The sequence below is a fragment of the Lasioglossum baleicum genome, chromosome 9, assembly GCF_051020765.1.
Source record: "Lasioglossum baleicum chromosome 9, iyLasBale1, whole genome shotgun sequence".
Lineage (NCBI taxonomy): Eukaryota > Metazoa > Arthropoda > Insecta > Hymenoptera > Halictidae > Lasioglossum > Lasioglossum baleicum.
In genome coordinates this window covers 12,621,349-12,645,054 of record NC_134937.1, presented here as the reverse complement: position 1 = coordinate 12,645,054, position 23,706 = coordinate 12,621,349, and the positions used below count along the sequence as shown (strand labels likewise).

General features: G+C 48.3%; 1 protein-coding gene across 2 annotated transcripts in view; it reads left to right on the top strand.

Annotated features, from left to right (window-relative positions):
- The window catches only part of Pdk1 (Phosphoinositide-dependent kinase 1), a 578,009-nt gene that overhangs the window by 270,507 nt on the left and 283,796 nt on the right, over window positions 1-23,706 (top strand). The window lies entirely within an intron of this gene.

Here is a 23,706-nt window from a genome sequence, read left to right as displayed (position 1 = left end):
AAACAGCAAGACCATTAGAAAAATTTCAAAACACCGTTGTATTATTTTCAATCTGTTAAACATATTAGGAAAGAAACTAAATTTCTATGTCGTTTCAGTTCGTTGCAATTCTGGCAGCAAATGTTTATTTTGCGTAAAGATCCGGCGTCTAGTCATCACAGATTTTTCTTTGTATTCCACCATGTATTGATTGGGGACAAATCTTTGGTGACATCTGGATGTCTGAGACGTTTAGCAGATAACGTATGTGTAACAGGTATCGTGAACGGGTGGAAATTAGTTTGACGCTCCGAACAAGCAACGACTCGTGTAATTCCGGTTACGTTATCCGAACGGAATTGCCGATAACGACGAGTCGTTCGGGTCCCAGTCAATCACCCGGTCCCAGCCAGCGAGTACCCGTTCAAAAATTAGCATAGTGCCGGTTGATAGCCCAGCTGTGATACATAATTCATAGGGATGCCAGCGTGTGCATCCCACGGGCCGTGCAATAATCGCCGTTGCTTTTTTATGTTGAACACCCATATGCGGAAATCATGCGGTTTTACGAGCGAATGCGCGTGCACCGGGTCTCCCCCAATCAAGATCCGCCAAGTATCCTCGATTTGAATCCTCCATCGACTCCGGAGAACTCTCGAAAATATTCCATGACCTTCATATTCCTCTACCTAAAACAATGAATTCCAGTTTCGGAAAAACCAGCTGCGAATTTTCGTTCCCAATTAGCTGCAGCTACTTCGAAACGAGTTTTCGCACGGTTCTGGGTGAGACCTTAATTCCAGGGGCGGGAATCATGTTTTCCACGATGTGGACATTGTCGATTTTCGCGTTTCCGGGTCGAGGGTCCTCGGGCCGTATGCGAGGCACTCGCCGCGCGGAGCGGGTCGCGAAGACGAACGTAATTTCAGGCAAGCGCTCGATTTGCTCTTTCTTGCGAAACGCGAACGGCTCGCACACGAAAGTATTTAACCCGAAAGGGGTATTAAGCAACGGACGCAGCCTTTGATTCCGACGATATTTACGGCGGCCGCCGCGCCGCTACGCTCGAGGTTTCACTGAACTAGTTTTCCGCCGCGAGTGGTGCAAGGATATGACACACATACCAGCCACGTGGAGAACGTTCGCGCGAACACCGAGAACCAAAGACGACGTTCGCGGAAAGCGAGTTTCTTTAATGTTTTCCGCGGGTTTTTTCGGCTTTTTATTTTTAATTATCTACGCTCGCGCGTAGTACTACGTTCCGTGGCCGGGCTTCGAGAGCCCTTGACACGGCACTACGTCATTCACGTTTCAAACGACGTGCTTGCCGGATTTTCTTAACTGGAAGCGTTAATGACGTAGCGTTCAGGTATTACGCGCGTGATAAATATTCCGGGGAAAGAAATTAAATGCGTTCGTTATATTTGTGAAATTTGTTTTGTAATGCTTCTTTCCTGGGTTTAATATTAAAGAAATATAGCCACATGAACGCTTTAAACTTGCAGATCGCAGCTACTTTACTATACCGAAATTAAGTACGAGATTTCAGCAGTGCTTGTCTTACTTTATTAATGCTGCCTTTGAGAAGTGTTTTCCTGTTCCCGGTCGAAACGATCTACTTAACTCTCCGCACAACAGGAAGCTGTTATCTCGTAGGGCTAGGCTCCTTGAGCGGAGGTTCGCAAACGCGCGGCACGCTAGAAAGAAAAAGAAAGAACGGTAGAGAGAAAGGGAGAAAGAGGCGGGACACGAAACTATACGGTTTTTCATTGAGGAAAGTTTAGATCCCCGGGCACCGCGGCATCGGGAGCCTTTAATAATCTGCATTTCAATTCGCACAGCCTCGTAAAACGTTCCTGCCCGATCTCCCCTGCTCTAGCTTGCGCTTTTACGCATACATTCCATCTTGGGAGATAAAGAGGAATGTCACGAGTAATGGGACTCGCGAAATGTTTACAGCGAACAATAACGATCCGAAGTCGAGGAGAGACACAACAACTTGCGAAATAGAAAGGCATTTCCACGGGCGGCGCGTATACCTGATATTTTACGACGGGGATGCGACTAGCAACGACAACACGCGACTCTAAACGGCCCCGAACGGCCGCTGCTCCAAAGGCTATGATATCGACGCTGCGCATCGCCTCAGATAACTTTACCTCCTTCGAGAGACAACACCTATCTACCCCGTCTGACTTGCCTCTCAGACTATCTTCGGCCCCCGGGCTCGATACCCTACCGAACTCCCCTAATTTCGTTCGATCCAATTTACTTATTGTCTCTGGGAACGTCCCTGGGCTTTGCCAGGCATTACACTACGTACTTTACGAATCCCTGACAAAAATGGATAAGTAAAATTCAACACCAATTCAATACCTTGACGATTATAAATTAAATTTTACACTTTTGACTCAAAAGCGCTAGATAAAAGATTATTATTTTTACGTTTAATTTGTATTATTCGGCAACGTAATCTAGGTGCGCGGCAGTGCACCAGCCAAGTTCTCGCACTACCTCCTTTTACACGAAACAACTTAGCCTTTTTTTAGAGGCTTATAACTCGGCACTGGAGGCAGATGGAGAGATGTAATTTCGTACACTTGTTAAATGCTATCATGTCTCAATATTGACAAAACATTAATCTTTCAACATTAGTAGATTCCGAGATAGAGGACCTCAAATATCGCTTTTGTCACTGACTGACTGACAGATCATCAAAACCTTTTGGGTACTTCCCATTGACCCACAGGCTTGAAATTTGGTACATATGCTGTCGAATAATGCAGATCACGCTTCATAAACGTAAAAATAATTTCGAGTGCGATCATAGCCTAGATTGATCTCTCATCTAGCGGTTTTGACTACTGAAAAATCCCATCTTTATTTATCGAGAAACGAGAAGGCGCAACCCGAGCCCTTGCAATTCTGGAAACGAGTCTACCGCCTCAAGGGTTGATAAGAGGAATTTCGCAGGAGAGACCCAAAGAAGATCTCCCGGAAACAGAGAGCTCCCACTGGCAGTACAAAGCTGATCTAGAACGGGCTTGATGAGTAACGCTGGCCAATGGAATTAGAACGACCAGGTCCGAGAATTGAACGCGACGCGCATGCAGGTCGGTGCTTCGTCGTCGTCGACGGCGTTGTCGACGGCGCCCACCAATAATACATCGTCGTCTGCTAAATCGGTGCTACCTGGCCCGAATAATGCCTCTAAAAATACGGTGAACCCGAGCAGGAAGCGGTCTCGGCGTGCGCATACCGACGGTGTCGACCGTTTCGTCGTTGACGGAGCGTCCCGTCGCGTCGTCGTTGTCGTCGTCGTCCGTTCGCTCGCACTCTCGCGAACACCGTGCCCAGCCGGCGCGGAATTTAATCGCGCCATTAACACTCCCCGCTTGGAGAACAGTCTGCTGGATTTCAAGCAGCAGCCGTCCTCGGAATGCTAAACAACGGCCCCCGACGGTGCCCGACTACGAGATCGTGCGCGAAACTATTAGATCCGTGCAAAAGTAATCGCGGATTTTGTTGATCTAGCTCTGTACCCTCTTCTGGATGAGTTGATCTCTCAGTTGAAACAAATATCAAACGTCACCGTATACTAGTTATTGTTCATGTATCAGAGCAAAGACGGAAACGAACCGTAGTGAACGTATTCATTGCGTTGGGACGCGACGTTGAACGGCAGTTTTCGTCAGGCCGTTGCTTTCTACGTGACCCGATAATAACTGGAATTGATATAATAATCGCGGAGCCGTCGCCGGACGGCTGCGGGAGGCGGTTTAAAATTAAACTGCAGCTGCGGTAAAAGCAGCTCCGGCTGTGGAAGAGCCGAAGGTTACTAATATCGCTCTCTGTCCGCGACGGCACAATGGCCACCGAGAGAAATCAATAGGGGCCTCCTCCTCGTGGATCACGCTTCCTTTTTTTCTGTACGACCGTGTCGACGCATCAGAAAGCAATAACACGCCGGTGAACCGATGCTTCCGCTTCGCGAGCTTCTTCCGCTACCAGCGCGCGTTGCCGACTTTAAAACCTGTTCCCGACCAAATATTTTTAAATATTCCGCCTTTCTTTGCATTTTCCGACGGGGTAGAGCTTCGGGAATATTCAGACAGCATGGTATTTGCAAGTTTTCGTAAGCTATGGATTTCTCAATTTTTCCGAGATTTCGCCAAATTCGAAGATTGATAGGCGTTGCATTAAAACGCAGTCGAATCGAAGTATTAGACCCAGCGAGGAGGCGCCCCGCGTAATTATCTGTGGCATAAAAAATTAATAATTAATAATCGGCGACGGACAGACCGGTTTTATAAATGCTCTCGAATTGAATCGCGTCTCCCGATTTCCGATTCCACGGGCAAACAATCCCGCGGCGAGGACACCCTCGTCGGTTCCCCATTATACGGGGGAATATCGATTAATCGATTAAGTAACAATACGTAAGGAACGAGAATATGAATTATTTATACGCCCAAGTAATTCCATCTCGGCCAAGCGATCGCAATGCGATTCGGTCTTCCCGGTTTTGTTTTCGATTTAAGTCCTTGCAAGGCCCTGTAGTATTATTCTCGCCGCTTTTGCCCTGAATGGCTCGAATTAATCTGGCCACTTTTCAGCGGCCTAGCCAGTAGCAACGTTTCCCTTTAGCCCTCTCTCTGATCAAGCCCCGTTGATTGCCTTTCTCTCCCTGCGATCAATTAGGAAATATTTATTGATTAAAATGGTCCCTTTTGTGACGGACCCACTACAACTTGGCTCGATATCCTCGAACGTCTCGAGTTTGATCTTAATCAAACAATTAATTCGTCGACGGGCTGTTTGCTCGCGGCATTCAGCCTGTGTGTCAAGACGACGATGCGACGGTCTTATTCATTAGGGACGGAAGCTGTCTTTAACCGTGGTGTTTAGTATGCGCGATTTACTGGCAAGAGGCTGCGAATTGTAATATCGGAGACGACACGGCGAATATTCGATTCGATTTCAGATTATATTCAGCTAACTAGAGATGTCTAACGGATCCATGGTTTTCGGTGCTGTTCAAGTTGTTACATCCTGTACGCTTTTTGACGGACTTGTTCCAAACTTTTTTAAAAATGAGGGAGAGATATTCTCTGGCAGGTTGTACGAATTTACAGGTCAAAAGGTGCCCAAGCCGTAGTCTCGATAATCACGAGGATAAATCGACTAATAAAGCAGGCTCTCTCTCGCCCCCGGGCGTTGAAGTGTTGGACGACAAGGGAGCAGCGTTGCTAAGACGCTCGGTTAATAGACTAATAACCTTCGAGCGTTATCTGAATACGCTCGACCGCTGTTATTACGCAGTTCGCCGCTATCAGAAAACTGGAGCGATCGATTCCCGGCTTGGTCTAGTTTCAGCGAAGTTGCAGATCGAGTTAAACGGATCTAAAACTTCGACGAGGCGTCTGTCGCGCGACCTACCACGCGGGATTTTCTTGTTGCTGGTCGCCAGAAACTTCTGCTGGACCATTGCAGCCTTAGCTGGTAACAGTGATCGATTGATGTCGGAAAAGACATTGTCATGTTTGACCTTGTTTAACCTTGGTTAACCTTCGTTGACTTTGAAGGGGAATTAAAGTGTTCCTTAACCGCTTTAGTGAGTCTGCGTTAATAAATACATATTTAACGATTTTCTGAAATCAGCGAGCATTATGTGAACTTCGGCAACTTGTCGATTAACAACCGACCGTATAGAACCGCATTTCGCCAATCGGATTTCCCGTTTACCCGGTCCGGGGCCCGTGAAATGCCTACAAATCCGCTCACATAATTTCCTTTCGAAATAGCCCACGCTCTCCGCGCACTTTCTCCATGTTGTTTTATCGAGAGTGCGTGACACGCACGCGATCCGCACGCGATGGTTCCGTGCCGATCGGGTTTAGAACGGGCCGGATCGCTAGATCCAGCCTCTCCATTGTTGCTGTTCCTTTCGTTTCGTTTCGAGAGAAAGAGGGAGGTCGGAGATCAGGCCGCTTTCGAGAGTTATTAGCACAAGAATAGCCGCGACGATAATGTCAGCGGGAATATCGCGATCGTTCACCCCATTTTTCTTCTTTTTTTCCTTTTTTTTTCGCCACCATCAGGCTTGTTAGTCTCGGGCCGAGAGCGAATTCCGCTCGTAAAACCGCGCGGATTTTCTGGGGTTGAATGCGCGCCCGGCACCGAGCCGCGCGAGCAAATCTGGATTATCCACTGGACACAATGGATAGGGTGTCCGGCCGGTTTATTTTATGTCTTCATTGACGATCAAGTGGGACGTAAATGGCCAACGGACCAAGAAAGATATGGCTGTATCGCGGCCACGGGGATCGCGAGCCTCAACTTGCGGTTTACTGTCCACCGCTGTTGTTCCGTTCTTTGCGTAATACTTGGACTTAGAGCGACTGTCTCCATTCACGTCAACGTTCTTGCAAGTCTTACGGAATGACGTCTGAAGAATGCACCCCTGAAATCCCTTTGTTATACCTCTACATTTTACAAATTGACAAAGTTATGTATATTTTGATTATGCTGAGAGAAGTCTGCAAAGAACGATGCATCCCAATGCATCTCCATTTCTGTAGACAGAAGAAAAACATGGCGTTTGCAGCACGATTATGATGCATATTTTCCTTAACACAGCCGTCAGCTGTCTTACATCATGTAAATCGCTATCATTTTACCTGCTGCTGTGTTCAATTTATTTTTGTCAGTATTCTCTATCCTGAACAATTACCTTCGGCGCAATATGCTGCACACCACTATATATTTCCTCGCATAATATTTCATAATTCAGTATTCCTTCTTATTGATATCGGTTCTTTACATATCGTACACTATGAGAATCTCCGATTTAATAACTGTATTGCAACGCGGTAGTAACATTGTTGTCACGCACACGCGAGAAGCCTGACATCGCGGCAGTAGGGAGTCCATAAAGAACCGTGAAGTTAAAAGCGTCTACAGAATAAACTTCAGAAAACTTTCGGACAATGCCGAAGTAAGCCAAAATTCACAATAACATCTGCCGGGTCTCTCTATTCACGTCGTTCACGGTGCAGCATTTCGCAATCTGTCCAGTCTCATTGTTGGAGAGGATTTTCCCATGAACACTGAATGCAGGACTTACGAAGATTCGCCGCCGAAAATGCACAGGGCCCTTCGTTTGGAGTCGAAAATGCTTCGACAGGGTGTCCGAATGGAACACGCCATTAAAAACCCATAAGTGTTACTCAAAGTCGTTGCATTACGTTTCTATCGACATCAATTTGTCAGTAGCGTTGCCATAGAATTAATAACCCTAGGTGTGAGGGAGGTTACTAGGTTGCACCAAAAATTGGGAGAAACAACATCCTCCCAGAAATCAGGGAGGACATCCTATCAGAAGTGAAGAAAATGTTTAGGGACACAACAGCCTCCCAAGAGAGGTCTGTGATAAATAATTGATTTCGGATAAAGATCGGCAGTCTACTTGTCAAAAATGATGGGAATTGATTGTCTGACGAAGATCTGGCGCACGTGTTTTTCGGGCAGAATGAGTTCTGTGCAGGCCGGCTGAAAAAATCGAAGCCAGGTCGATCTATTGTGGCGGCGCGGCCGCGCCTCTGTTCGCTGAATCCTCGGGGCTGGGTGTCGCGGAGGCCGGAGCGGAGTGGCGCGAGCTGCTCGTTCCCGTAAGTTACGAGGGCACCGACCGGCCGTCTTATTCTTCCACCCTGTTTCCCGGGGTGCGAGAGCACGCGACTACCAGACGGCAGGTGTTCGAGATTGTTGCACCCGGCAGATGTTGCCCCGCCGTCCTAACCTTCTTTCTCGCGCGCTCTCCTCGTCCGCCGCTTTTCTGTCTCTCCCGTTCTCCTCTTGCTTCCTCTTCCCGAGGCCAACCACCCGGTGTGTAGCTCCCTCCTTGGTTCCCTTGGTTGGACCAGGTCCGCCGTGTCCCTTCCTTCTCTCGCCCGCCACGTCGTCGAACAACGGTTCTCGCGGGGCAGAAGAAGAAATTTGCGATGCCTCGTGCCCCGGTCCCCCTCGGGATACTTACCGGGGAGCCGTTGCTCCTCGAACACGCTCCTCGAGCCGCCAGACCCTTCGTCGTCGTCGTCGAACCTTTTCTATCTTTACTCCTCTTCGTCTCGCTTTATTTTTCTTGAGGGACCCTCTTCTCTTAACCCTTACGCGACCTTCGAATCTCTCCAGTGCTCGTGCACCAGGTTAATTGCACCTCGCAATGAAATTTTCGAGTTGCGAGACCCGGTCACGTAACAATGTTTGACTTCCCGAGCTGGGATCATGCAACAACTAGTATACTTGCAAAATATATTTTTCTGCTAAAGTCTCGTAGAGGATGGGACGAAAATAATTAACGTACACCGCAGAAAATATTGTATTCGTCCTCTATAAATCACCGGACACTTACTTATCTTTACACTTACTTAACAAAATGGTAATTAAAGAATACAAGCTTCCAGCTTGATTAAATATATACATATACTTTCCGGAACGGATCCTCGGATCGTTCCTCGCAGCTGCGACGTAATGATCGTGTCTGATGATCTCTGGATCAGCAAAAGAAGCTAGTCGAACCGGCAAGGACGTCGCGGCGTCCTGGTCAGAAAATATTTCGAGATCGCGGAAGCACTTTCCAATCCGCGGAGCCGAGAAAGGCCGTCCGCTCGCGATTAATAGAGCGTGATCGAAGGAAGGGATCGACGGCGGCGGCGGCTGGCGGATTGATCCGTTCATCTTCGTCTCGTCGAGGTCGGACAAAGCGAGCGTGGTGGTCTGGTTGGGAAAACGGGCCAATCGGTAGCCGCTGTAGTCTTCTTTGTGGAATTTCACGATCTCCTCTCTCGCGGTTCTATATTTACGGTGAAACGCTTTACAGGCTGAATTTCGGCCTCGGTTGGGACTACAGCCTCTCTCTCTCTCCCTCTCTCATTTTCTCTTTCCATTCGCTCACTGTTTCCATCTCGTTTCAAGAAAGAACTTCCCCGGAGAACAGGGGACAACGCGACGCGCATTAAGCCTTGAACGACGGATATTTAACTTGGCATTGCGTGGAATTTAAACGGGAGCATAAACTCTCGAAGTGGCCGTACTCTTTTAATAAGATCACCCCCGTCCCTTCGAGCTTCAGAAGAACGCACGAATAAAGAAGTAAAATTTATCTTTTGTAAAATGGGGTGGGCGGTCCCGTCCGACGCGCGGCGACTTTATTGATGGTAAAAGATGGAACAGAATGTGGAGGAGTTATTACAAACTGGTATCGCATGATCTTCAACTTGAAATTCTACGAGGAGAGCGTAACTGTAAGCGTGCGTAGCTCTGCTTTATCTCGGACTTTATTGCACAAGGTATTACGCTACATTCTGCAAACCGCGAAGAAGGAAAAAGAATTATGGTAACGCGGACTTCCGCTCGACTTATGTATTACTCCTGCGTAGTGGAGTACCGGCCGACGACGACAAATTGCTACCTTGTAACTCGCTTCTTCGGGGCTGGTACGCAAATTCGAGCGAATATGTACTGCGTTTATGCTGCCGTGTTCCAAGTGTTTCCAGCTGCAATCGATATTTACCGGTTAATTCGGTGTTGTAGGGGAGCTAGGATACGTTGCATGTCAAATTGTTACGGACGCATAAAAGTGATAAGACGTTCGATAATGACACCGTTACAAAATTTTAAAAACAAATTCGAAGTAGCTACCTGAGAAGCCAGGTATCAACGGAGAGGTTGAACTCTCGAACAACTGAAACGAAGTTGTGTGGACCACAGCGCATCGCGGCTCTTCCCTTCTACATATCCTCTACCAGCCACAAAGAGCACGAGAGACCGAGAGGAGAGGAGAGGAGAGGAGAGCAGTAGACTTCTTTAAGGGTCGCGCACACGAACACAGCGCAGGCCACGTGCCGGGCAGGTGCAAGCGAACGTTTCGTGAACGACGCACCGCGTTTATCTTCTTCTTTTCCGTTCTTGAACTGGCCGCAGGCCTCTCCGTCAGGGCTCTTTCTCTCTGTATAGAGCCCGTTGTATTTTCTGGTCCGCGGCCTAGAGAAAAGCTAGACAAATAACGCGGTGCGCGGCAGCTGAAAGAAAATTAACGAGCTGGATTCGTGTGTCTATCAAAGGCTAGGATCCTTTTATGGATCTTCAGGGGCTAACGAACGGCGGCTCGGCCAGGCTCCTTTCTAATTCTTTTTTCACCGCTATTCAGACGATCCAGTACGGCCGAAAAAACGGGAACCTCTTCTTTATCTTCATCGTGCTCTAACAGACCTGCAACGCGAGCACGGACGATTGAGTCGTCCGGAGAGAACGAGGACCTTGGAACACCGCGTCCCGTAATTGGCAGAACAACGCCGGGAAGTCCTAGGAAATTGTTCAGACATCCTCGGACACCTGGTGATAACATTACCTGGCGGTGACCTGCATCCGAGCCGTACTCTTTGTAAATTCTCTCTGCTACCATCAGTTTCGTGTATCTCCTATCCAGCCGCAATTGTTCAGAATTGCCAAAAAAATGTTGGTGATTCTTGTATTGCGAAGTTTGTGAACAGTTACTTCCAACCGATCCCGAACAGCTAAATCCTGATTCGGGACCAACGTCCCGAGCGCAGCCAGCTTTTTTGCGGCGCATCTCCGCGCCGACCGAGATTTTAACGAGTCCCCATCAAAGCCTTTCACTTCGCCGGTTCGAACGGGAATGCCCTGGCACGATCGAACCGCCCCGAAACGGTCAATTAACGATGTTACCGGTCATCGGTCTCCCCCCGTGGCCTGCCACTCTTCGTTCGGACCCGCAGCCTTTCCTTTTGCGCAACCCGCGACGCTGATTAGCGGACCCTGCGCGCCCCGATACGCCGAGAAACCGCTCCGATTATTTCGCTGGTAATTATGAAAGTCGTCGGAAATCATCCTCCGAGTCGGATGAACTCGATCGTGCCCGCTCGGAAACCCGAGACACGTGTTCTCTGATGCACCGTTTAACAAATACGACTCGCGGTGAAGATTTCGAACAGAAGTTCCTCGTTCCAGCAAGATTTTAAACATCGAGTACCTAGTTTTGCATTGTCTTCATCATTATTCGAAGTGAAAGGTTGTTGAGGAAGAAGAGGATCGAAGTGAAGCGATGGTCAGCAGTTTGCGAGTCGATTGTAGACTCTTGCTTCAATTTGCACAGCCCGGAGGAAGAAGTTGATCTGCCGAGGATCCTGTTACGTACAAAGTGAATTGAAAATGTCCTCGATGTTCAGATTTGTCCAGAATGACCCGAGACCTCTTTCCCCCTTTTCCTTCTATTGATCATGTTTTGGTAGGGCCCTACGATGCCTGCCGGGTAGCGTAACCCTAAAAGGACAATACTGCAAGCTCCACCTGGCCCACTCTTCGACTTTCAGCGTCGAATTCGATGTTTTCGAGACACGTGCGACGCACCTAGTTCTACAGGGTAGGTTCCCAGGTGTTTGTGCGCAGTGCGACGAATGATGCGAACAGGAAATGTGTATTCCTTTGTCGAGTTATGAAAATGGGCTATCCGTTGGGTAGAGATTATATTTTATCGAATAGAACCCGCATTAGTCTCGCACACAGCTCCTATTCATACTTTATAATAATGCGCTGGCATTGTGAGGGAACAGTGAGTTACACAGTATCCAAGACGGTCTGAATATTCCAAATGTTGGAGGGACTTCGTGCTGCTTCATTTTCTTTAATTGAATATTTTCAAAAGCTCGAAATGCATAAATACCTGCAATCTGTTAAAATTGAATTCGATGACAAACTTTCGTTGTAGGATAAATGTCTGCTTGTACTACATCAATGTGTGCGTGTCATAAATGCTTAAAAGCATAGGAGTCGCCGATTCGAGGTCTCCAGCGAGGAAAAATATCGTCTGGGAAGCAAATAGAATCATCTTAAGGCCGACGAGATGTTCGGTTGCCGGAGGTAGGTCGGGTACCGGGTGTCGGGTGCTCGTAAATCCAGTCGTAAGACAGAATCAACGAGCCCGCGCAATTTCCCGGGGTGGGTCTCCGAAAAATCTGTACTGCGACAAAAGGGGTTGGCCGATTTACGAGCGAAGTAAAGGAAGGGTATTCGGTAGGCACACGCGCGCGCGCGCGCGCGCGACGCGCCGCCTCGCTGACGCATTATCTTCGGCAACGGCCATAAAACGTTCGAAAAGGACGCGTGCTCCTCTTCTGATGCAGGGCCCAGGGGCTTGTTCAACGACGGGAAGTTACAAAGCGGCTCGAATCGCGGCTCGAACGTATAAGAAGCCGCATTAAGAGGAACCGGGCTTTATGGCCGATTCATACATATGTTTAGCCCCGCTCTCTCCGCTTGCTCGCTCGCATTATAGCGATCGTTCTCTTCCTTCTCGTCTCGTTGCCGCTTGTATCTGGCACGAGAGCGGGCTCTCCTGCAACCCGGGGCGGGGATCGAGTGACCGTAAAAATTCCATTATTGTCGTTCCTCAGAAGAATTATGCTCGTCGAATGGCTATTGACATATTTACGTATATGTAACGGCTCCCGCATAAACGAGCAATAATATCATTCTTGGCGGCGCGGAGCCGATCACGAAGACTCTACTCCCGTCGATTGTAAAAGTTCGGTAACGGGTTAACTACCGGTCTCTGCACAGACGAGAAACTTTTCCGCGCTTTTATCCCTGCGGGAAATCGCCGGATCGCTCGTTCTGGATTGTCGGCTTCGATTTTAAACGCGTATTATTCAGTAATGGTTCGAAAGAAATTCAAAATTTCTTCTCCGACGTGATGCCGCCGTGAAAAGAGATTACTGTAGATGGTAAAGGAGACAGGATCGAGAGACAGTCCCGAAAAGGTGATTGGCGACCCGCAAGGCGCCGAAAAATCGTATTCCGCCGGTGTACGTTAGCCGATCGGAGGCAGTTACGAAAATCGTGGAAGCAATCAGAGCTTCCCTCGAGCACGGGAAGAAAGAGAAGCGGATCGAGGGGGTAAAAACGGAGCCAAGAAAGGGAGGAGAGAAGCCGGTGTCAGGGACAAAAGACTCACGGAAGCGATCGGTGATTTTGGTAGAAGAATCCGGCCGCGCGATCGTTCTTCAGCCATTGTACGCGGAATTGTGTAACGATCGACTCGATTTTCACCGATTTCGGTGAAAGACGAGAACTCGGTGCCAACGGGGCTGCTGTTACGCTTGTGTCGGGGACTGTAGAACCTCCTTTTGGAAACACGGGCTGCTGCTTTTCTCCATAAAAACTTGCTCGCTCCCTCCCTTCTGCAACCAAAAATAATTACAGCAGTTTTATTCTTTTGTTTCTGCTCCTCGCTTGCTGACTGAGAAGATTAGTTACTGAAGAAAATCAATTTCTGCGTGGCTTTATTTTCTTGCAGTCAATGGAAATTGTATATTTAATAATAAATTGTATAATTGAGTACAATGGTTCTCCAATACCGTCAGTGACAGAGTGAGCACATGGTCTCCAGGCATTGAAATCACCATGACAAACGACGCCGCTTCCGCGTCGAACCTCTACGGCCTAAAAATATTGGAACATTCTACTATTTTATTACGGCCCTGTCTCTCTCCTATTCGACAAAAGAAACGTCGGAAGAGAGAGTCTCCGACCTGGCGACTCATCTTTCCTTAAAACATCCTACTCCGTGTAAATCTCATCGTCAAATCGAGCTCTCGCTCCCACGCGCCTAACAAAGTGTTAAAATACAAAGGAAACGGTGACAAAAGCGAGCTTAGGCTGTCCGTGGAAAATCCAAAGCGAAGAAGTGTGCGCCAGGTGAAAACATGATTCCTCCGTGAGAAATCCGTGACCGATGCACAGCATATTAGATTAACTTCAGGGAGAAAATCCAAAAAGTTTGTTATTTCTGTCTTGGGACTGAAAGTGGTTCGAGAGTGATTATACTTACAAGGTGACGGTGATAGCAGATTGAATTTATCAAGATTATCACGTTCTCTGTTAATCATTATTCGATTCGAATCCTTTCAGCCTCTCGTTCGCTTGATTACTCGATTACTCGTGCAACTTCTCATTCACTCGATCACTCAGGCAACTTCTCGCTCGTCCGATAACACGTGCAACTTCTCACTCGTTCAATTTGAAACCGTTCAACTTCTCATTCATCCGATTACTCGATTGCTTCGCAGCTTCTCGCTCTTCCGAATAATCGTGCATCGTCTATTTGCTGCACATATTTCCACTTTGAAAGGCGTTCTGCGTTCTGCAACGTCGTTTTTGTGAAATATCCTATTAATTTTCCGGTGGGCTTGAAAATCGTCTTTGGAACCTCAACAGGCGCAGACAATGTCTCAATTATTATAGTAGAAAACTCGATTGGAGCAGAAAACGCGGAAAAATTTTGGATTTTTTGGGCGCTCGAAAGTTGAATCCTTCGCCAAAATATGGCAAATTCGTCTAGCAGCCGGTCTGCAAATGGAGGAACGAGGACAGACGAACAACAACTAGCGGCGCAGAAGAAGGAGGGCATTTCCGGCTGGTGAAAGTCTAGATAATACCTGGGTTCGAGGCTAGACGCCGGAGAGACTGCGTCGCACGGTGAATCTCTCGCAGGTACCAGACGATGTGGGGCAGCGGGGGCTGTCGGGGAACATAGACAAAGAGAAACAGAGAATGAGAGAAGAAGAGAAAAACGGAGAGAGAAAGAGAGAGAGAGAGAGAGAAAGTAGCGGGAGGACGTTCGAGGAAGGACGAAAGAGGACGGAGGATAGAAAACACGGCGCGAAGGAGGCTACTAGAGGTGAAAGTGAAAGTGTAACGGCGAGGAAAAGATCTTGTTCCCTGTGTCCTCCAGACGTTCGCTCCCACCAGGAAGACGAGGCCGCGTTTTACGAAGAACTCGCTCGAAATACACGTCGCTCTGTCTCTCTTGATCGGTGAGAGGCGATCGAATAGGGATCGAGGACTCTTCTTTGCGGCCGCGACGGGCGAAAGCTGCCGTTCTGCAACTCGATTAACTGCGATTTGTCAACCCTCCGTTATCGATTCAGTTTTCCTACCGAGACACACTGTATTTGGGATACTGCATTTATGTGGACCTGAATTCATTGCGATTATCATTAGGACAGGCGAAATATTCCGTCATAAATTCTTTAACGAATGGGATACATTTCCTGATTCGTTCATGTGTTTTATATCCGCGGCTTTAATGGTCCACAAGTATAAAATTAATGTTAAAAGTTTAGGGGTGGTCCGATAGAATTTTGCATAAAAGCAGACTAAAGATGGTAGACGGCTTTCTTACATTAGTAAAAAAGGCTATATAAATTTATAGCCTCCGGATGGAGTGTTAATTTAAATTTGAAATTTCAATGTCTGCGTTCGGTGTCCTCCCGTTCAGTGTCGCCATCTAGCTAGGCCGAGGACTCATTCCAGAAAAATGCGACGCAGATCACGAACCCTCGAATATTTGGTCGCTCTCGAGGCAACCCTCGAAACACTCGATCCCCGACAAAAACGCCTGCTAGTCGCAGTTATACCTGCGGAACGGGGCGAGCAGACACGAGCTGCCCCTGCGACAAAGGAGAGTCGTGCAACAATGGGGTCCGGTGCGGGAAAGCCCAGGGCCGTTCAGCTTTTTAATTGAATCACAATGGCCGGGTAATATCGCGGCGGACAGGTCGTCGCCGGCGCTCAAATTGGCATGGTTTCCCGTGAAAAGAAAGCCGAGATACGGCGGCGATGCGTCTTCGTCGACGTCCATCGGCGACAGCTCGAGCGACAGCTGTCGCGGACGGAAATTGCGACATCTTGCAAACGACTCGCGATGGTCAGAGGCCGCCGCGCCGCGCAGTAAGAAAACGGGCCGCGTTATTGCGTGACTCGACTTATTTTTCCGAGTGCGTTTCCTCCGACCCGCTTTATTTTTCCGGCCGCTTCTAGCCCGCCGGAAGCCGTACAGTTTTTCCCGGAAATCGTGCGAATTAATTTGGACATTTGGTCCGAGTTTGTTGTGCGCGCTTGGATATATTGAGGAAATAAAGATATATTTACTTTTGTGGGACCTTTCCTGCTTCCCACGCCGCGACGTCAATTCCGGAAAAGATTATTCACCTTGGGAAAGTTGTTGCACGTGGTTTCGCCGGATCTGTGCTCGTTACGCAGTTAATTATAAGTTTAATTATGGATCGGATCCATCGGAACCCATCCATCGCTTGGTCTCGATCGTTCCCACTTGATTTTTCTGGCAAAGTTATGCGAGAGGTCGCGACAGCTTCCTACAAAACTTGCGAAGTTGTTACAATGGGTAATTTTCGCTTTTTCTTGGAGTTTTGTTGGAGCACGACGTTGCTGTTACGTTAAACGTTACACGAAAACTTTTACGGATAATTATGTTAGTACACCTGTCATTCGTTTAAAAAGATTGTGAGCAGCTTTTCCAGAAAAATGTTCTCAAGGACCAAGGTTCTCCAGATTGGCAACAGCACGTGACCCCTCAACCCAATCGAATTAGGGCCCGTCAGCAACGCGCCGGGCCCCACTTGCACAAGATGAATATTCATTCCAGACAGGTAGCCGAAGGGTCGGCGGATTCACCTTCGAAGTCCTTGGCGGATAATTCAAAGTCTGTGGGTCGGGTCGTGGTTTTTGCGTGACGCGTCGGTAGACGTTGTTTCCTGCTCTCTGTTTTCGCCGGCGGGTCAACACGGCGAATGATGATGGCTACTCTCGGTACTCTCTTTATCCATCCTGTGATCGTCGATCACGATCTACAGACTTCGTAGAGGCTGCTCGCCGGCTAATAAGACCCGTCGCCGATTGAGCCTTCGCACGATAATGAGTCGAGCGTCGCCTCCCCGTATTTTTTTTTATTTCAGCTCGAAGCCAATTACACCGCAGCACATCTTCCTCCCGTCGTACACCCGCGGAAGGGTGGATGCAAGGTGGTAAATTGTAATTACATTGATGGAAGTAATTAGAGAGACGAGGGTTGGTCGACTCGCCGGTCCGCTGGCCAATAAGGCCGCGAAACTCTCGCGGCGGGATTATAATGGGACGATCGGCCCGCCGGAAATTCGTATGTATATTTATGCCTAATTTGTGATCGTTAGACCGCGTATCTTCAACGCGCTCGCATGCGCCCATCAACCACCGGTATACAAAGTTAACAGGTTTATTGCCTGGCGTCACACATTTCTGACCATCGCGATCTTGTACTTCGCAGGAAGGTCAAATTCATTTTAGTCACGCTGTTATTTATATTAGCCTGATAGTCTTGTTGCGTGTTTTCATTCCTGCAGGAAGCTCTACTTCATTAAATTAAAATTAATAAAGTAGAAGCAGTCCTGGGTTCCGCTGGAAGGTTAAACTCGTTTTAGTCACGCTGTTTTTCATTTTAATCTGGACACGAAGTCTCTTTGTGCCGTGTAATGCCTACAGGTAAGCTCTCTACTTCGTTAAAGTGGAGTTAATGGAATATGTGTGTCGTCCGTTATGTTCAAAAACGTTCCTTTGAGCTTGCAGTGTTTTGTTTTAAGAGGCTATAAAGAAAAGCGGAACAATTAGAACATTGCGATGTTAATTGATTAAATAAATACATACTATAGTACCTTAATTAATTCAGAAATTATATGGTGATCAGGACACATGTTCTGGCGAAATCCCGAAGAGAAAAAAAATCCGGCGCTTTCACAGAAAACTATTTATAAGCGGTCGGCTAAATCTGCCGCAATATCTGAAGCAACACGAATTAGAAACATCCGAGTGAAATCAATTACACAGTCCAGTGCGCAAAGGGAGATATCGAAACGCAGAAATGATTGCGAGTCGGAAGCAAGGTCGTGATAAATGGACTTGAAACATCGCTGCTCCTCGTGCGCTAGCTACATTATAAATCATTTTTCTTTGTACAGCGCGGTTTCTACTTTTAATGTAATGCCGGAATCCGGTACTTTTGCAGTTCGTTAGCTGCGGGACCGTGCCGAATATATGTCGGATCGACAGCATCAAATAAGAGACGATCACTCCAAGATAAATGTAATTTTTGCAAGCCGAATTGTCCTTTGAAGGGGCTAGTGTCTTACCTGCAAGACACGAAACGATTAGTGCATCGCGTAACGATCATCGTCGACGGACATCGGGCGGTTAATAGAGAAAAAAATAAAAGAACATGTTTTGAAACGAGGCGGGTTCCGGTTGCGGAAATATTACGAAACGACGCGAGGCCTCGACGCGGTGGCTCGGAGAGCGAACAAAGAAGACAGGAAGAGAAACATGCGTCGTCGCGTGACTCGGGCTACTTTGGACGTGGTCCATCGATGCTGACGATTGTTGTTTGTTTCGCCACGGAACGTGCAATTTGACAAAGAGGAGCGAGCCTGCACGGGCTCTGCTTTACTCCTCCACCTGCGAATCGGGGGGGGGGGGGGGGTGAATTGCCATCGATTGCAAATACACCGAAACAATTTAAGAAACTTCAATCCACTTTTCCAGTCCCACCTTCATTAAAATCAACCTTTTGCAACATATGATTGGCAGCGTACTTGCACACGTGTACCATCGTACCGTAAAAGAAGACAATTATCGGTGGAATGAACGCCACAGAGTGGCACGCATCGTCGACTTTTTCTCGTATCGTTTTATAGACTGGCGACGTTCGTTCGAAAATTACCTCGATAACGATAAAACGAGCTTGAACCGCCACACGCATAATTATAGAAACACGATGTTACGAAGCAGACGAGAAAATCATCGTCGGTTATCGCGCGATCGGCGTGCAGATATACCGAGAGCCGCGTCTAAAACACTCGAGTACCTATTATTCCATTTACGCGGCGGTAATTACAGCAAGCATTATAACGGCAGTAACGTTGAACCTCGCCCATTCATCGGCGTATATGATGCAATAAAGTCATTATTATTAGTATTCTCATTCTGTTCCTCGTAATTCCCTATCCCGCGCCCGCTGTCTATTTTGATGGGTTCAGACCCGGAGCCACTTGTAGATACGTTTAGCGATTTTTTGAAATTCGGATTAGAAGATTCTCGAGGTCCGTGAGCAGCGCCTTATCGAGCCAGGGAGCAGGATATCGGTCCCGAGGCGATTGTCATCGCGTAAATAAATAATCTTGTCGCGTAACGAACGTTTCTCGTGTTCGGTGCCCCTCGAAACCACGTAACGAACGGACCACCGTTAATACTCGGCCGTTAACCAACGTATTTCAGCCTGGGGAGATCTAGGCTGGATCTGGTCTCCCTAACGACGCGGGAATCCTCCGGTGGACCCCATAAATTCTCGCGAAATTAGCGCGGTTTAGCCTGGAAGGGGTTTGGGTGTCCAGTACCGCGGGACATCGTTGGACAATGGAAAAACTCGCGGTAGAAATTTATAGGCGAGTATCGGGACCCTGATCGCCGCGAAAGCTCGTCGTCCTCCTTGTTATTAGAGAAGTTAGCACACACCGCACCACTCTTCTTCTTCCTCTTCTTCGTTGTTCCAGTGACGAACGGGAGATCCGTGTGGGCGATAGGAGATAAGATCGCGAGAATGACATCTTGCAAACGACTCTCCCCCAGGTTTCTGTTCGAGGAACACAAGAAACAGCCGTGGGTTTAGCGGGAGCCGGTCGCGTGACTCGAGCCATTCCGCTTGTGGCTCCCGGTGTCGATGATTCCTCTCTTTTTGTACCGTTCGCCTTCGAGGGTGACCGATGAATTCAGCTGTCGTTGTTGCGGTACCGCTTCAATGGGAACGGGACTACGTGGGACAGCCTATAAGTTAACCCCGCCTACGAGCACCACTATTTTTATTATTGACTCTGTTGCGCGGCAATTGTCGGCGACACGGAACATGAAAGTATGCAGCATAGATACTGGATTGAACGTTTTCTTCTTTTCGTTCTTTTTTTTTGAAGATGTCTGTGGGAGGATCTTCGATTTATACATAGGTTGGTCCAATTGGTTCGTGCCTCGTGGTTAGGAGTTGCGTTAATTGCGGCCGGTTCGGTGAAGTCATTTATCTGTGCCACGATTTTTAGTGGAGGACGTTGTTAGTACCATGTTGACCGATCAGCCCGAGAATACCCTAACTCATTGATATCGCCATACACCCCATACACGCCGCTGTTAAAGGCCGCGCGAAGAAAGCATCCGGAGGAGCTCTTTCGTCACCTCTGGATATCCTGGCGAGCCCTGAGGACGTCGAAACGTTGAAGGATGCAGCTCGCTGAAGGAAACGAGGGGTGGCGCGAGTATGGTCCCTTTATCTCGGGATCTCGGGGTTAAGAACCAGCCGACAGGAGGATCGTTGTGGCAAGGCAATAAGGAGAGGAAGATAGAGGGAGAGAAAGATAGAGAGCACAAGGAGCAGCAGCCAGCCAGCCAGCCGGCTGAGCCGAGGCGCGTAGCGGCTGCACTCGGAGGAGTCACGTGCATTGCGTGCGCGCCAACTGGGCTAGGTCGATGCACGCGGATGCACAAAGGGCTCAAGCCACGGAGCATGTCCGAGACGAGCCACCTGCCGACAGATGTTGAGTCTAGCAGCCAAGATCCGAGGCTACATTATTCTCGGGCCGACCCTCGCCTTACCTTCTCTCGCTTCTGTCTCTCTTTATCTTTCTCTCTGTTCTATGTGTGTACGTGTCGCTTTCTCTCTGTCTCTCACTCGTCTCCATACGAAATACTACATCTCTCCAAGTAGCCTGCAGTTTCGCCACCGTCTCCACCACCTTTGTCCGTCTGTCTCTCTTGCCTAAACTCGCGACGCAATACCCTCCACCTGCCCGTCGCACGACCTCCTCTGGATCACCTCGAATTTATTGACCCTGCTGCCTCGCCGCGACACAATGCATCCTCCAGCCACCGAGCCCTCCTTCGGCTCGGGACGTCAAGGATGACGTTAATAACGGTGATCGGTCCGACGATAGGCGTGACGCATGATCGATCCGGTAATTTCCCTCTCTCGGTCTAGGGAGAGCCAGAATGGTCGAAACAACCTCCTCACCTGGACACTGGTCTTACAAGACCGTTATACAGACAAAGAGCAACCTCGAGTCCTTGAAATTGAGATGTCTTACCGTTTCTCAAGAACCCGCAACAAAAGTTTAAAATTCCACAAATCCTTGAATATCGAACATCGTTAATCCTTGAAACTCCACGTGGTGCCATGTTCCAAAACCTCTTTCGTCCGGCATAGACAATGGTACGTTCATTCTTTGGGGTATCGGTGGCCCTTAAAGGCTGTGTTTATCGATCTCGCACAAAACGCAGCAACAATGGGGAAGGTTCTCGGGGTTCGCCAGTCCCGTAAAGCCAACGAGACACGGCGCGGCGCGGCGGTGTGCCGTATCCAAAGCCGAAAAGCAAAGGTTCCCGCGTTAATTCCGTGCGCACGGCTGCGTCCGAGAATTTACGCGGGCACCGGGCAACAAAGCGGTTAGAACGCGCGCGCTCTGCGTCTACAGCCTAGTCGCCGACAGCCGGCTCCCGAATGAAGACAATTATTAGCGAATGCACGGAGCCCCGTCCGCCTTAATATCTGAAACCGGGCCAGGTCCCACCAGCCCGAGCTCTAATATCGCAGCTCCAACGGGCCGACCCAGCCCGAGAGACGCTAACTTGCATATTGCACCTCCGGTTAACCGACAGCCTGGCATTACCCACTTTGCCTCGTTTATTACACGGCATTCCCTCCCTACGTTCCTCCCTCTCCTTCTCTTTCCCTGTACCTCTTTTTCTGGATCTCTTTCTAGCCTGAACCCTCGCATTTAGTACACTGTCTCACAAATTTATCCCTTTTTCATGATTCGCTGCATCCACTGGGTGAGTCCCGGAGACCTGAAGAATTGGTTTATCCTCTGTTCTCGGAGAAAACTCGCGATTATCTCGCGATTTTTTATATGAAATCGGAAGCGATTATATTTTATTGAATTGTTTTCAGATATTCTAGAAGCAGTATCTTTGTTTCGTTCGTACCAGAGTTTGATCTTGAGACCAAGATGTTCAATAAGAATCACCCAGTGGATTCAAGATCGAAATTCGTGTTGGACAGTGTTATTACCATGCTTTCCACCGGAGGTGCCGCGATCCAAGCAGATCGCCAGCCGATCACTCGCCCCCCCCCCCCCATTACGGGCAATCGCTGACGATTAGAGCCCCGACCGATCTATCCCCGACCAGATCCATAGATCGCCGTGCAACGGTCGCTTCCCCGCAACCATGCCGAAAGCATGCTCTTTTATTAATGGACATTACGTCCGCTCGCGGAGATTACACGTGTTCCAAGCCCTGCGCCGAGATCTTGATCTTGATGGCGATCTGCGGATTTTTGCGAGCGATTCGACGCTTGGTCCTCCATGATTGAGGAAGGTTCCATTGAAGAGGTCTCGTTAAAAATATTTTTCTGTTAGGACTTTTTCATTCGTTCAAAGATCATTTTCCGATCGTGAATAAAATTGTCTGAATTTTCCAACTCGAATGAAAATGTCTCGAGCAACAACTAAGCAGCGGAAGGACACTGAATGAAGAAGAAATTGATAATTAGGTGATCAGGCGATGAATGTTCGAGAAGATGAACGAAAATAGCTTACGAAATCGCTGTTAATCCACAGGAGTCGATATCGTCCGAGGCGCTCGATCGGCCGATACGATATATTTACCACGCGTTAAAGTCTCCGCCCTAAACGCTAGGCATCGATAACGATTTAACTGGGAGGCATCGATCTTTGATGTCCGGTCGCCGAAGATCCCCGTTAAAGTAGGACGAGACGTTAATTCCTCGTTTGCGGAAGTTTATCAGGTGATCAGCAATAAAGCCGGGGTGGTTGGCCGGCTCTATACCCGTATAGAGTCTCGCTCTATACACCTCCCATCGTTCTCTCCATTCTACGGTGTTCGCCCCCAACCCCCTCGAATGTCCCATTAATTTTTCAGCGATGGAGCGTGACCAGAGTGAATGCTCCTACCTCACTGTTACTCTGATCTTCTCTCAACGGATATTCTCCAGCAACGAACCGCATAAAGCAAAATAACATCTTTATTAGTCAAGTAGCTGTTTACAGAAATTTTTATTTTGCATTTCTGCAGATTTGGTTGTACAAACAAATTTTTCTGGTATCGAGGGAGATGTAGTACGAGAGTCCTCGAGCATTTCAGGCCAATTTCCGGGCGATCCTCTCCGGCTTCCGCCATCTTCGTTCTCGTTGATCGTTGCGGGGCACCGAATTTTACGCGAGGAAATTGATTTATGAGAGATAATTGCACGCTTTGATACGGCGATGGCTGCGATAAGGAGGAATGCCCAGGATTTCATGAATAAGCGAGGCCTCTTTAATCAGATCCGAACAACGAGGGCCTCTCTCCTTGTGCACAGCTTTCTGCATCGATCGCACGAGCAGGCCGAAGCGGATTCCGCTTCGACGGAAAATTATAATTCGCGTCGGCCGTCGTGCCGCGCCGCGCCGAGACAAATGATCTGTCACACGCGGCTAACTGAAAAACGAGCAGAACGAGAGGAAAAGAGAGAATAACAGTGTGCAACAGTCGCGGCCGTCCACCACCGATGATAAATATTTATGAACAAGCCCTTTTGCAACGCGAGAAACGCCGAGAAACCTTGATCGATCGCGACCGATCGCGAGGACGGCTCTCGTTTTCCCTTTAAGGGCGAGTTTTACGATCCAGACAAGTTTCGTTTGCATACTGATTGTTTGCTTGAAGTCTGAGGCAGAAAAATTTTATTTTTGAATCGTTTCAATGAAAATATGAAAAATA